At 40.7% G+C, this 13,046-nt stretch overlaps 1 long non-coding RNA gene across 1 annotated transcript; it reads right to left on the bottom strand.

The window, feature by feature from the left end:
• Positions 1-304: 304 nt before the first annotated feature.
• On the bottom strand, positions 305-11,138 carry LOC117530823. The gene is made up of 3 exons (XR_004566456.1): positions 11,128-11,138; positions 7,535-7,537; positions 305-670 (listed from the first exon to the last, which is right to left on the bottom strand). It is a non-coding gene; the product is annotated as an uncharacterized LOC117530823 (long non-coding RNA).
• Positions 11,139-13,046: the final 1,908 nt, after the last annotated feature.

The raw sequence follows: 13,046 nt of genomic DNA, 5'->3' as shown, positions 1-13,046 counted from the left end.
ATCCAACACACGATGGAACCCATCCAGGAACTGGGGTGGACAATCGGTCCTTCCCCATCTCTTGCAATCATCCATCTGCCATAGTCAGGTGAAATGTGGGTGTCCGCTTGGCCTTGGCCTTCTCCAGCCGCAGAGGTCCTAGTAGCCGACGCTTCCTCACAATACAAGTGATACACCTTCGGAGTCTCTCCAAGTAACCACTGGTTTAACAGAAAGTCATTCCAGTGGTACATAAGGATCCTCTGATGAGCTAGTAGCAAAGACATCCAGTTGTCACGTTAGGTTGTTGGTTAGCACCCAACTATACAGTAAGACAGGAAGTGCCAGGACTGTAAAGACTTGAGCTTGTGCTCTTCTACAAAAATATCACCATTGCTAGGCATCGTCTCTCCAATGACCTCAAGAGTCCGTAAGGCCGAAGACCCAGACAAAAGTGTTTCTACAAGAGCAACACTTTCACCACATACAAATACACTTCTGATGGACCGGTTCAGGAACTCACTGAAAGTCGTGGTCTCAGTCTTGATCCAGGTCAATTGCAAACCCAATATATTATGCACGAAAAATATTTCCAGAAACTCACCCGTTTCATTGTCTTTTTTGTAATAATTTGGCTTTCATTCCCTCCTGGTCATTGTTTAGTGGCAGAGTTGCTATAGCGATGGTTACACTGCCATAATGTGAGCCAAAAAATCCTGATGCTGCTCAAACCATCTCAACAGATCACATTCCAATTTCCGACACTTACCATCCCAAGTCAACTGATTTGAAAAATGTGATCTGGAATGAGTAAAAGATGGTCCAAATCACACTGTGTGGGGCCTAAAATCACTTTGCAAATGCACAAATTATGCAACTTGCGCAACTTTTCATTAAAGAGCACTGTTGTCACTTTATTTTAGGAGACATGTCATAACACAGGTGGTGACATTTAAGCTGGCCCAGAGAAAATCCTCGGTGCCAGTAATGTGCCAGGCAGTGCCAAAGCCAACCGAGGCTCCACAAGACCCACTGCTGTGAAAAGAGGCTTGTCATAGAGCTGCAGTTAAGAAAAAAAAACTTCTTAACCTTTGCAGCGAGACTGAGATTTAACACCTTTGTCTCTGCTTTCCAACTTCCCAGCTCATAGTCCTTTATTTCAAAATCTTTTATTATGAATCTTTACAGTCACTTGCAATTCTCGATAGTTAGTTGAGAAGTCTTAAAACTCATTTAAATCACCCGTCATTAAGAGCAGATCCTGACAGCCGTTCATGCTTTATGACATCATCCACTTATGTCTCTGAGAAGTCTGTAATGTAAAATACTTTGTGTTCAACACAAAACGTGAGATTCAGAGGCTGTTAGTTTATATTATTTTGTGCATTTCACAGCACATTGTGGATAAGACCATGCTAAGTTGATATTTATAATTTTGTCAGTATACCCAAGAATATATACAGTTTATTGTCTTGTACAAATATGCTTGTACATAAAATGTACATGATTTCATTTTGTATTTTCGCAAATTAAAAGCTGATGTATTGTGTTCTACAGCATGTTATACATTTTTCCTTTTTGCGTGTGTGCGTGTGTGTGTGTGTGTGTGTGTGTGTGTGTGTGTGTGTGTGTGTGTGTGTGTGTGTGTAAACAGCAAAAATCAAAGCGGTTTCATCCAACTGCTAGCAAACTTGGGCCCATTATGAATATTATTAACCTATCACTAACATCCATTTCTGTTCCTACATGATTTAAATCTGCAGTGATCAAACTTGTTCTAAAGAAATCTAAAGGTGGATCCGGGATCATTGTAAAATTTACAGACAGATATCAAAATTATCCTTTTGCTCTAAAATTCTTGAAAAAGTGGTTTCACAGCAGCTTGTGGATTATCTTGCTGATAATGATCTATTTGAGCCACTGCAGTCTGTGTTTAGAATGCGCCACTCCACGGAGACAGCACTTACTAAAGTGGTGAATTAGCTTCTGCTTGCATGGAGGTGATGGTCTAGTGGATAAGCGCTTGGCTTGTGACCAGAGGACCCTTGGTGCAAATTCCAGCCTGACCGGAAAATCACTAAGGGCCCTTGGGCAAGGTCCTTAATCCCCAAGTTACTCCCGGCATGTAGTGAGCGCCTTGCATGGCCCCTGACATCAGTGTGTGAGTGTGTCTGTGTGAATGGGTGAATGTGAGGTGTAATTGTAAAGTGCTTTGAGCATCTGATGCAGATGGAAAAGCACTATATAAATGCAGTCCATTTACCATTTAATGGGTTCAGATACCACCACAGTGTTGCTTTTGTTAGATCTTAGTGCAGCATTTGACCATCAGATATTACTGAATAGGCTTTAGAGTTAATTTGGTATTACTGGCCATGTTCCCTCAAACATATGGGGTACCACAGGGGTTCGTATTAGGCCCTCTGCTATTTTCTCTCTATATAGCACATCTTGGTCAGATATTTTGAAGTTACAGAATTGCTTTTCATTGCTATGCTGTTGACACTCAGCTTTAGAGGACTGTCTGCCTTCAGCAAAAAATTGGATGACTAGAAATTTCTTACTCTTAAAATCTGACAAGACCAAGATGATACTCATCAGTCCTGTGAGACACAAACATAAAACCTTGGACTCGTGTTATTCATCATAGTGATAAAATGAAAAATCTTTGGGTGACCATTGATCCCACACTGTCCTCTGACCTACACATTAGCGAAATCCCAAAGAATGCTTTCTGTCGCCTCTGTAATATTGTGAAGATTCAACCTATCCTGTCTATGGCAGATGCAGAGACATGGATTTGTGTCTTTGTCTCTTTGAGGCAAATATTAATGTTCTACTTTATGGTTAATCACAGACAAGCTTTGAGGTCTCCAAAAGGTACAACATGCTGCTACTAGACTTCTGACTAGGAGAAGACAGTTCGATCTTATTACTCTGATTTTGGTCTTCCTCATTGGCTTTCTGTCCAATTGATGTCATATTTGAAAAAGATGGAAGGGCTGTGTGTTTCTGGTTCAGTTTTTTGATAGTACTGACTAATATCAAGACCACACAGAACCCTGTATTGTGGTATTATTGTATCACAAATAATTCATTGGCATGATTTGGCATCAAACATGTAAAGCCTCCCTCACAACTCGGTGCATGTGCTGCTACGGGTACTCCATGTGTGAAAAAAAGGAAAATAGGTGTGTGAGATGTGCACATCGCGTGCTTGCTTTCAGCGCTGTAGAAGGACACAGAATGCTTCTGGAAACCTTTAGTGCTGCACATGCAGATTTTACAGGTCTTGCAAAAGCTCAGGAATGCATACAGGGCCTGTACTGCCATCATACAACTGACCGAAGTCAGGAGCATGGCTAGCAAAGGTCATGCAATGACAGAAAGATGTAGGGCCATTGCACGGGTGTCATGTATCAGAAGTACTACATGAGTACTCCACACCTATTTGTGCAGCACACAAGACAGAAATACATCTCACTCTCTACCCCTATGTGTGGTGTACATGCGGTGCACATGACCCACACACCACATGTAGCAAGACAGAGTATATATATATTGTGGATGTCATTGGCCTCCGTGGTGATGACTGCAGGAGTGTAGAGCTATAAAACAGCACAGATCCACAGCAGGTATTTTCACTCTTCTCTTTCAGCACCTTGGACAGCAGCGCAGCCCGAGCGTAACATAGTTGGGCAAAGTGGCGTAGGTGTGTTTTGCTGTGTGTGCTGATGTGGAGTGATGGTCTAGATCAGGGGTGTTCAAATCATTCCACAAAGGGCAGAGAGGGTGCACATTTTCTTTGCAAACACCCACTCCACCAGGTGATTTCACAGATTAATAGGCTTTTCAGATTGAATGCGTTGGACACAGCAGACAACTCCCAATGCATCAGATGCGTCACGTCGGACATGGCGGGGGTGGGGTGTAAATTTCTACGTCGCACTCTGGCTTTTTCCAAAACCCGAAAAAGCTGAGCAATCGTCATCTTGGATTTGCATCTGTAGAACCACAAAAAAGCTTAAAAAGACAGAAGTACAATGAGTCTCCCATCACCCTCTGGGAGGAGAAGCTTTTTTCAGTTACTTTTCAGAGTGACGGTGAGCTGAGGGAAGACTGATGACTTGGTGGGAACGATGAAACCACGACAGCGTGCAGAGCCGCACGGAGGAGCTGGAGTTCAGGCCTCATTCTGGGGCAGAGGGAGACACGAAACCGCGGTGATGGAGCAGATCCACTAAATCCAAATTCCTCACTTTTGGATATATTCAAACACCCAGTTTAACCAACGGAGCTTAGTTCTGCAAATTTTTCTGAGGTGAAAATAATGCTCAGCTAATGTTAGTTTAGCATTTTAGCTGCAGAATCACAGTGGAGCTGAGTAAACATTTTAATTTGTAAATGGTTCAGTTCAGTTTTTTTTTTTTTACCAAATAAAGCTACAGCTTTTTGTTACTTCTGAGACCACAAAAAAGCTCTTTAAACAACTTAGATTTTATTAGTGTTTCTTGATATTTTAAGATTTTTTTTTCTTTGTCACACAATGAGGAACATTTGCTGTCCAGACAACCTAAATACAGATGCACTTCAAAAACCTCCAGTGATGACCTGAACACCATGAAGTCCAGTCAGAAGAAAACATCTCTGCTCTTAAAAATGGGAGAAAAGTGTCTTCAAAAACTCCACCAGAAGTCAAAGCTGCAGAAGAGACCATCTGGTTAAATGTCCTGAGAGTCCAGCAAACCAACACCTGCTTCTATGCTTGCAAATAAAACACAGGCTATTTAAACAGCAACTATTTTATTATTTTTTTAAAAAGCTGTTTCATTTTATATTTTAACATTAAATGAATGAATCATTAAACATGTCCATGATGTCAAACTTCAGTCAAAAGACATTTGCCCCATTGTGCACAATTTTAAAACATTCACAATCACTAGTCAAATTCATATTTTAAAAATTACTCTGTCCTGATCGCAACATTAAAGGCAATCACATATTCTGACATAATTACAAGTTGAAATGATTCAATTAAAAAAATGATTTCACCATCAGGTTTATGTCAGATTAAGAAATCCTACTTTACAATCCCAACCAGGCACTGTTAAATGATTTCCTGTTGCATTTATAATAAACATTTGTATTTATTTGCGGTGTCTCTTTCTCTGGAAATGCAGATATGAAAAATTTACCAGACTTAAAAATGTACACATTAATTTCCATGATATTTTATTTGTCTAAAAATAAATGTCCAAGGTTCCTTATTATGTTAATCAAGAAATCATCTCATCTGAAACAACAGGTAGGTATGGTTTTCATTTACAGATGAAGAAAGGTTTCTAACAAATCTTTTATTTTTTTATAATTTTAATTACAAGTGTTCTAATGTAATGTCTTTTTTTTTACAGTAATCAGAAATTAATTTTGAGGTAAAAAAAACAACACAAAACATTTGCTAGGATTTTCTTCACAAAACGTCTGTGTATAAATGAGCAGGTCTGTAACACATGATGCCTCGTTTCTATCAGACAGCGCAAAGCTATGTCACAGTGCACAGTGGCGAAAGTTGGTTGGGGCTGACTATTGGTTTGGGTTGCCTTTGACTGCGACAGCTTGACGACAAGCGGCAGTGCTTGCTCCCGGTGAAGCGTTGCTTTAGCTCGGCTTTTGACATGAAGCGAAGCATCGAAACACGAAGTGTCTCCTTTCAAATAATGGTTCTTAAGGCCCACTGACACAAGCATGACTTTGATCATGCACTTGCATGCACGCTGTTGTGATGATCCCACCTGCTGTGTTCCCAGCTGGACGCCGTGGTTTGTTCCACCACCTGTCACGCCGTGGTTTGTTCCACCACCTGTCACGCGCTTGACGCTGCGTATATAAAATAATTATTTTGTAGTGGATTAATTATTTTCTCTGCAAGTTGTCTGTTGAAAATGGCTCTAATCACTTCCTGAATCACAGTTGCATTTTCATTCCTTCTCATGAGTATCTGTAAAATTCTGTTTATGTTAGATTTAACATCTCGTTATAATCATTCAGATGAGGTGTGATGCGCTCCGCTGATGCAATGACTCGCACTGACACTCAGTGTTTTGTAATTGTTTGCGCAATGTTTGCGCAATGTTCACATAATTACGTAATGAGTGACAGAGACTTTGAACATTTCAAAATTTTCTTTGCACACCTGCATGAAGCCGTGCACAGTTTACAAGTTTACTCTCCTGCATGGCAGATTGCGTACGAGTGCGCGGATCAAATGCATGCAAGTATTAAGGCACCTTTCACATTCAATACAGTGTGACTAAAGTTGTAAAAATGTAAAATTGTCCTTGAAGCTATAAAAAACACTGTAAACCTGGGCTCATTTTAATATTTCATCTCATAGTTAGTTAACTAATGTGAAAAAGTCATTTTTTAAATCTAAGATTTCAATTGAATTTGGTAGTACAGTATGTCAAAATGTAAAATACTTAAACGTGTCATTTTTTTTTTTTTTGGTAGATCCAGGGTGGTCCACTATACATTAACACAGTCATAGGTGGTAATCCAAATACTTTTGTAGTTCCTAATTACTACTGTAGGTAGTCAGAACCAGATGCTTGCAGTCCAGCTTGGGATTCCGACAAGGGCGGTCACATCTCCTCCACTCTCCCTTATCTCTGTTCTCTGCCTTTAACCTTCAAGTCCCTACTTCACCAGACTGTGAATTCCTCAAATTATATTGGATTCTGGATCTATTGGACTACTATTGGATTAACCATGGAACTGATCAGCTGGTCTCTGAACGCTATTGACACCATTTTTTTCTACAAGAAGGTCAGGACCGGGGGATCCTACCTGCCCAGATGGAACGTATCCTGGAGTTCCTGGCGTGTGGCATGCTTGGCGCCTTTCTCCGTTAAGGACGCCGAGGATTTATTCATTTTTGGTCTCATGGTAGCAGGCTGGTACTTTTTGGCTTATGTGCTGCCCTGATCTACCGGAAAACTGGCAAGATGGCGGCATCAAGAACCACAGCCTCTTGCTTGTCTGTCATGATTAACAAGGTTGGCAAGGCAGTGCATTCTCAGACTGCGATGACTCTTGAACTCAAACGCAAATTGGATGACATCTTGGAGCAGATGCATGCCTTGCAGTTGAAGCTGAAGATTTCAGAGGCCGGTGAATATTCTTAATTCATAATTGGGATTTGGTTGTGCAAGTGGAACTGTTAAAAAGTGATTTCACTGCTGTAACCATAACATTACAGACTTATCAAGCCTGAAGGTCAAATTACCCAACTGTTTTCCTCCAGAGGGATTTGTTTCCGCCTGGGGAACATTGGCTGTTTTCTTATCTCATCTCACAAAGACAATAAATTGCTTTTCACAGGACTGAAGCATGCTCCATTCCCTCCTCCCAGCCAATCCTTCCCCCATCAACACCCCCCTTTTCGGAGCAGCCAACGTCACTTCTTCTCCCTTCGGCTGGGGTGGTGCAGTTTTAGCTGCAAGCCCCCCCCCCAAGCTGATGGCGGCGCATCTCAGGGTTGCTGCGTGGCCTTCACCCACTTGCCTCAATTCGGATAACGAACTTCTTCAAACTTAGTGCACATAAACAATGTCAAATGTGTATGTGCTGTCTTTAATTCTGATGTGTGCCATTATTATGGTAAACAAGTAATAATTGTGGACTAATTGCTGACTGAGGTAACTGGAGTGTAAACATAATTTCTCCACTGTGAGATCAATAAAGTATATCTCATCTAATCTAATCTAATGCTTCAGTGAACTGACCCCCCCCCCCCCCCAAACCAAAAAAAAACAAAAAAAAACTGGTTGTTTTGGACATTATAGTATATTGTTGCGTTCTCTGTCATGCACTTTTTTCTTTTTTTTTTGCAGAACCTGCAGTGACATTTTCACCTGAATTCAGCCTTTATTTTCTGATCATTTTCAATTTATTTTTTAACATATGCATTTAAAAATATGAGAAAATATCAATGATAACAAGCAGTGTTCTGGCATGTTACCAGTGATAAGCCAGTACCTTTGCTTACATGGTGCCATACATTGTTGAATGCCCTCCCATCCTAATTTTTAGAAGAAGAAGCAGAGCCCAAGCATGCAGACACACAGACACATCCACAGTTCCCCACCGAAGACAACACTTGTCCAGCTGCACACCCTCAGCTGATAATAATAGTTTCCATGACAATCCAGCACTCCAAGTGCATCATTGCCAGGCTGGATAAACAGTGATCCTTTATCAAAAACAAGAGGGTCATTAGGGCAGCTTGTCAAATCAATGTTGAGAATGTCCCGGCTGATTAAGGCGTCCCCTCTCAGTCCTGACACAGTGTCAATACTGGCTGGCCTGTGGCGGCACACTCCCATGACTGGACTGAAATGCCTATCAGTCAGCCAGCTGAGCTGGACTAATGATTCCCCGTGCTGCCTATTAGAGGGACATGACAATTTAATCCTGTGGGCCAGGCAACAAAAAAGTGACCTTGGTGCTTTATATTGAGGCTGAGGTAAATTGACAAGAGCAGATAAAGCTTTACTTTGGGCTATTAACAGAATTAAAGGACAACAACAAAGGCAGAAGGTCCTCTCTGTTTGTCTTCTGTTTGTGTTTTCAGACCCAAAGTAGGGAGGGGTGTTATTTCAAAAAATTTGGAAATCTATAAATGTTTGCATGGAATATGGAAATATACACAGAATAAACCACAGCAGGATAAATTTTGGGTCATTTAGTTCCAAAATCCCATATGGACGGAGCGTTTGAAAATTTCAAGTAACACGTGTGTCATATATGTGCTGTTGACGTAGAAAACCACTCTGTTGCTTATAATTAGTTCATTGTGGCCATGTCATTCTTTACATGTGATGATTTTACTCAACTGATGTTCCTGAAATAAAAACTACATAGATTTTGTTTGTTACAATTGATCGTAACATATGTACTGAAATGAGGTTTTTTGTCAATTACTCTTAAAAAAAAAAAGAACACCAGATAGGCTTATTGTTACTATAGAAGTTGAATATAAACTTGGGGTCAAGCAACATTTGGCACCAAATTTCAAGTCTCTAGGTGCAGCGGTTCTCAAGATATGACATTTTCGATGATATTTTTGGCGATTTTTGAACCCAATATCTTCACTGGGTCCGTCCATATGAGTTTTTGGAACCAAATGACCCAAAATTTATCCTGCTATGGCTTATTCCATGTATATTTCCATATTCCATGCAAACATTTATAGATTTACAAATTTTTTGAAATAACACCCCTCCCTAGCCAAAGCTGGAAGGATACGCGGTGCGGCGTGGACCTCGGTCAAGGCTGAAAACAAGCTACCTTTCATTTTTAAAAAAGCGGCCATTCGCTAGGTTTTGTAAAAAAATAAAAACACACCAATCTCATGATGACAAAAAAAAAAAAAAGGGTCTGGATCAATTAACATACTGATAGTTTGTTGAGCTGTTAAAGCTTTTATGTATTTAACACTTTGTCAGCACTGCCTGTGGCTATCAAGAGCAAAGCAGGCTGAGGATTATTTACAGATTTATTATTTAAGAGATACAGCACTTATTTATTTTACTTATTTCTACTTATTTGTAATAACTGTGATTAACCTGCAGAACAGCAAAGCCTCGAATGGAAAGTCAGTAGAAAATAAATCAAGACAGACTGTGTTTGTAACAGACCAGAGTCCATGCGCTCACTCACTACACGATAATGAGATACAAAACGTGTGTTGTTCCAGGATTTTGTACAAAAACACAAGTCTTATTGCAATGTGTGTGCAACACTCACTTTATTATTGTTGGTCCTGTTTGTCTGCAGTGTGGCCGGTACCTTATGTCCTATATTACCTCATAATGTGCATTGTGTGCTGTTAAATAGATGTTGTTACCAAACGGCAATTAATTAATTAATTCATTCATTCATTCATCTAAACCAGCTTATTATCAGGTACAGGCTGAGGCATGGCTCAAAAATCGAGCTGGACTCAAATGCAAACTCACAGCGCAGGCTTAGAGGTGAGAAAAAAGGCTTTATCAGGCAAATGAGCAAAGGTCTGGTACATAGGTAGTCAATCAACCAGGCAGAGGTAACAGGGTGGAGTAGGCAGTGGTGTGGTCCAAAAAACAAGCAAAATTCAAATACACGGCAAGGCGGGATTCAGCGGCTGAGACGAAAACGAAGGAAAAAAACAAGGCAAGGTCAAAACATGGGCAGACTAGGGATCAAGGCAAACAAGACAACATGTGACGTGAATTTCTCCTCTGTGAGATCAATAAAGTTTATCTATCTATCTATCTATCTATCTATCTATCTATCTATCTATCTATCTATCTATCTATCTATCTATCTATCTATCTATCTATCTATCTATCTATCTATCTATCTATCTATCTATCTATCTATCTATCTATCTATCTATCTATCTATCTATCTATCTATCTATCTATCTAAGACAGTGGTAAGGCTAGAATGAGAACCAAAGTTCAATGAACTGGCAGTGATGAGGAAAACACAAAGAGCTTAAATAGAGCAGGTGGTGATGAGGAAATGAGACACGGGTGTAAGGGAACAATCAGGAAGGGGGCGTGGCCAACAGAAAGACAAGACACACCCATACCAAACCCTGAACACCAGACAGGAGTGCACAGTAAGACAAAAGCAAAGTGAACAGGATCCAACTATAAGATGAAGCTAAAACCAAAGTGATCTAAACAAAATACCAAAACCAAAGATGAACAAACCCAAGCCCAAAAAATAACAAATAAAATAAAGAAGACCCAACACCAAGGAACGAGGAATTAAACCAGGAAACAAATGTAAGTACTGAAAATGGATTAACGAGAAAATAAAGACTAAGACCAAACTAGAACGAACCTCATATGTGGCAAAAGAATAATTGATAATACAATTAATGATACACAATGGAGAAAAACAAAGGCTGGACAGAAACTAGAACAGAACTAGACACATGGCTCAAGTATGATAAACAGAGACACATGACTAAAGTATAACAGAAAATAAATGATAAACACAAAACAAAACTAGTGACTACAATATAACAAACAGAAAATCAAAGAAAGAGGATCAAAGAGGGAGGGCATAGATACAGACATGAGACGAAACCATAACAAGAGCCCAGAATGGGCAGATGCATGACACTTATTCCGATTAAGGGTCACGGTGTGGGGGGGAAGGGAAGGGGAGGTGTAACCGATCCCAACAGTCACTGGGCGTGGTATGTCATGGACAGGCTGCTAGTCTGTCACGGGGTGACACCTATCGACAAACAACCTGCGGTCAACTTCAAATCATCAGTTCACCAAAGCTGCATGTCTTTGGAATATTTTGAGGAACCGACCCAAACATGGGGAGAACAATATGCAAAGTCCATACAAAAAGGCAAAAACTAGGCGGTGAACCTGGGACCTTCTCCTTGTGAGGGAACACTGCTGACCACCACATGTAAATGAACAAAAGCAGGTGAATTCATGCCCTCCTTTGTTAAAGCATAAACATCAAAATCGTTAAGTGCTCCTTCACACATAACACAAAAGATGCAGAAACTGGAAGAAAATCTGCAAACCAAACATGAAATGGGGAACCATGAACCATTGTGTGCGTGCATGAACACAGTGCGAGCAGCTGCACCACATCGTGCCACTGATGTGGAAAAAAAATAATAAAAACCAGCTGTATAATTAACGACTATCACTGGGTTGATAGAAATAATAAATAAAAAGGGATTCAATAAAGAACCCTGCATTAAATAACCCTGGTTAAATAAAAAATAAATGCCAATCACGGGATTCGAAGCTGCAATTTACAAAAGTTCAGATTACCAGACAGAAACTTTACCACTGCGCTACAATCACTGTCTTATAAAAGGAATGTAAAATGGCTAAAATCAACAAGGAGATAAATTAATTAAAAAAAAAGAGAGAGAAAAAATACACAGCAATAACTGACAAAATGGCATTTGTTACGGGGTATTTTTGGTGATACGTGACTGAAAGTGGCGTATTTGTGGCACTGTTGGCTTGTCATATTGTCATAGTCCTGCAGCACGTGTGTTCTACCGGACACACGCGACTGCTGCGTGATCTGACAGTCCGTTTCACATGGAGCAGCCTGCCGACATGCGCTGTGTGCAGCCTGGCTGTGTGCGCTCAGACATGGCTGTCCGGCCTCCATGTGATCATGTCTGTAAATACATATCAGCATGTCATGCAAGTGTGCTCTCCCCCCGCACACCACATGTGTGTTGCTTTGCAACACCACACTCGTGGGGGCACTTTCACAATTTTCACTGCCAGCTCGAAAGTGATTGTCTGCAGACTGTTTTTGTGCTAGCAGTGCAATTAAACGGCATCACATTTTCTAAGTGCCCAGCAAGCAGTGTTGGATGCTCGTGTGTGACACCTGGAATTTGGCCGACACCTGCTTGGAGAGGGATCAAATGGGCTCTCACAGGGCACTCTCTGTCTTTTGGCCACTGGTGTGCATGAATAGTTGTAGCGGCAGGTGTATGAGGCGTTAGACGCAGCTCCGATTTTTCACAACTAGCATGCAGTTCTTCCTGCACTAGTTGGCAACAATTGTGAATGGGCCCTAAAATATCTGTATTTGTCTTCTCGTGTGAACACTCGCTGCACTGCTGTGATGAATCCAACGCTTAAAACACCAACGGGTCATGCGCAGGTTGAATTCTTGTGTGCTTTGCCATGAAGCTGGAATATTGAAAGTAGATATTGCTTGAACTTTGTTTTTTGTTTTTTTTCTCAGATGTTCAAAGTCGATCCCAGCATGGCCCCGGGGTAAGGTAGATTGCCTTGGACATCTATCTTAAGGCTACGAGAATATTGTCTACATGGTTGGAAAGAGGCCATGTGTTTACACAGATGTTTTAAGCTTTTAGTGCACAGATCTCCTGCACCACCATCTTTTGTGCCAAGGGCCATATACATTTTGCATTAGTTTACCCTTTGGTACAGAAATAAAGGAGGGCATGAGAGTGTGCAAAACAAAGTGGATAGCTTTTGCACAGACAA

Source organism: Thalassophryne amazonica, chromosome 18 (genome assembly GCF_902500255.1).
Source record: "Thalassophryne amazonica chromosome 18, fThaAma1.1, whole genome shotgun sequence".
In the NCBI taxonomy this organism is placed as follows: Eukaryota; Metazoa; Chordata; class Actinopteri; order Batrachoidiformes; family Batrachoididae; genus Thalassophryne; species Thalassophryne amazonica.
The sequence above is the reverse complement of the archived record's forward strand: the minus strand, read 5'-3'. Positions and strand labels throughout refer to the sequence as shown.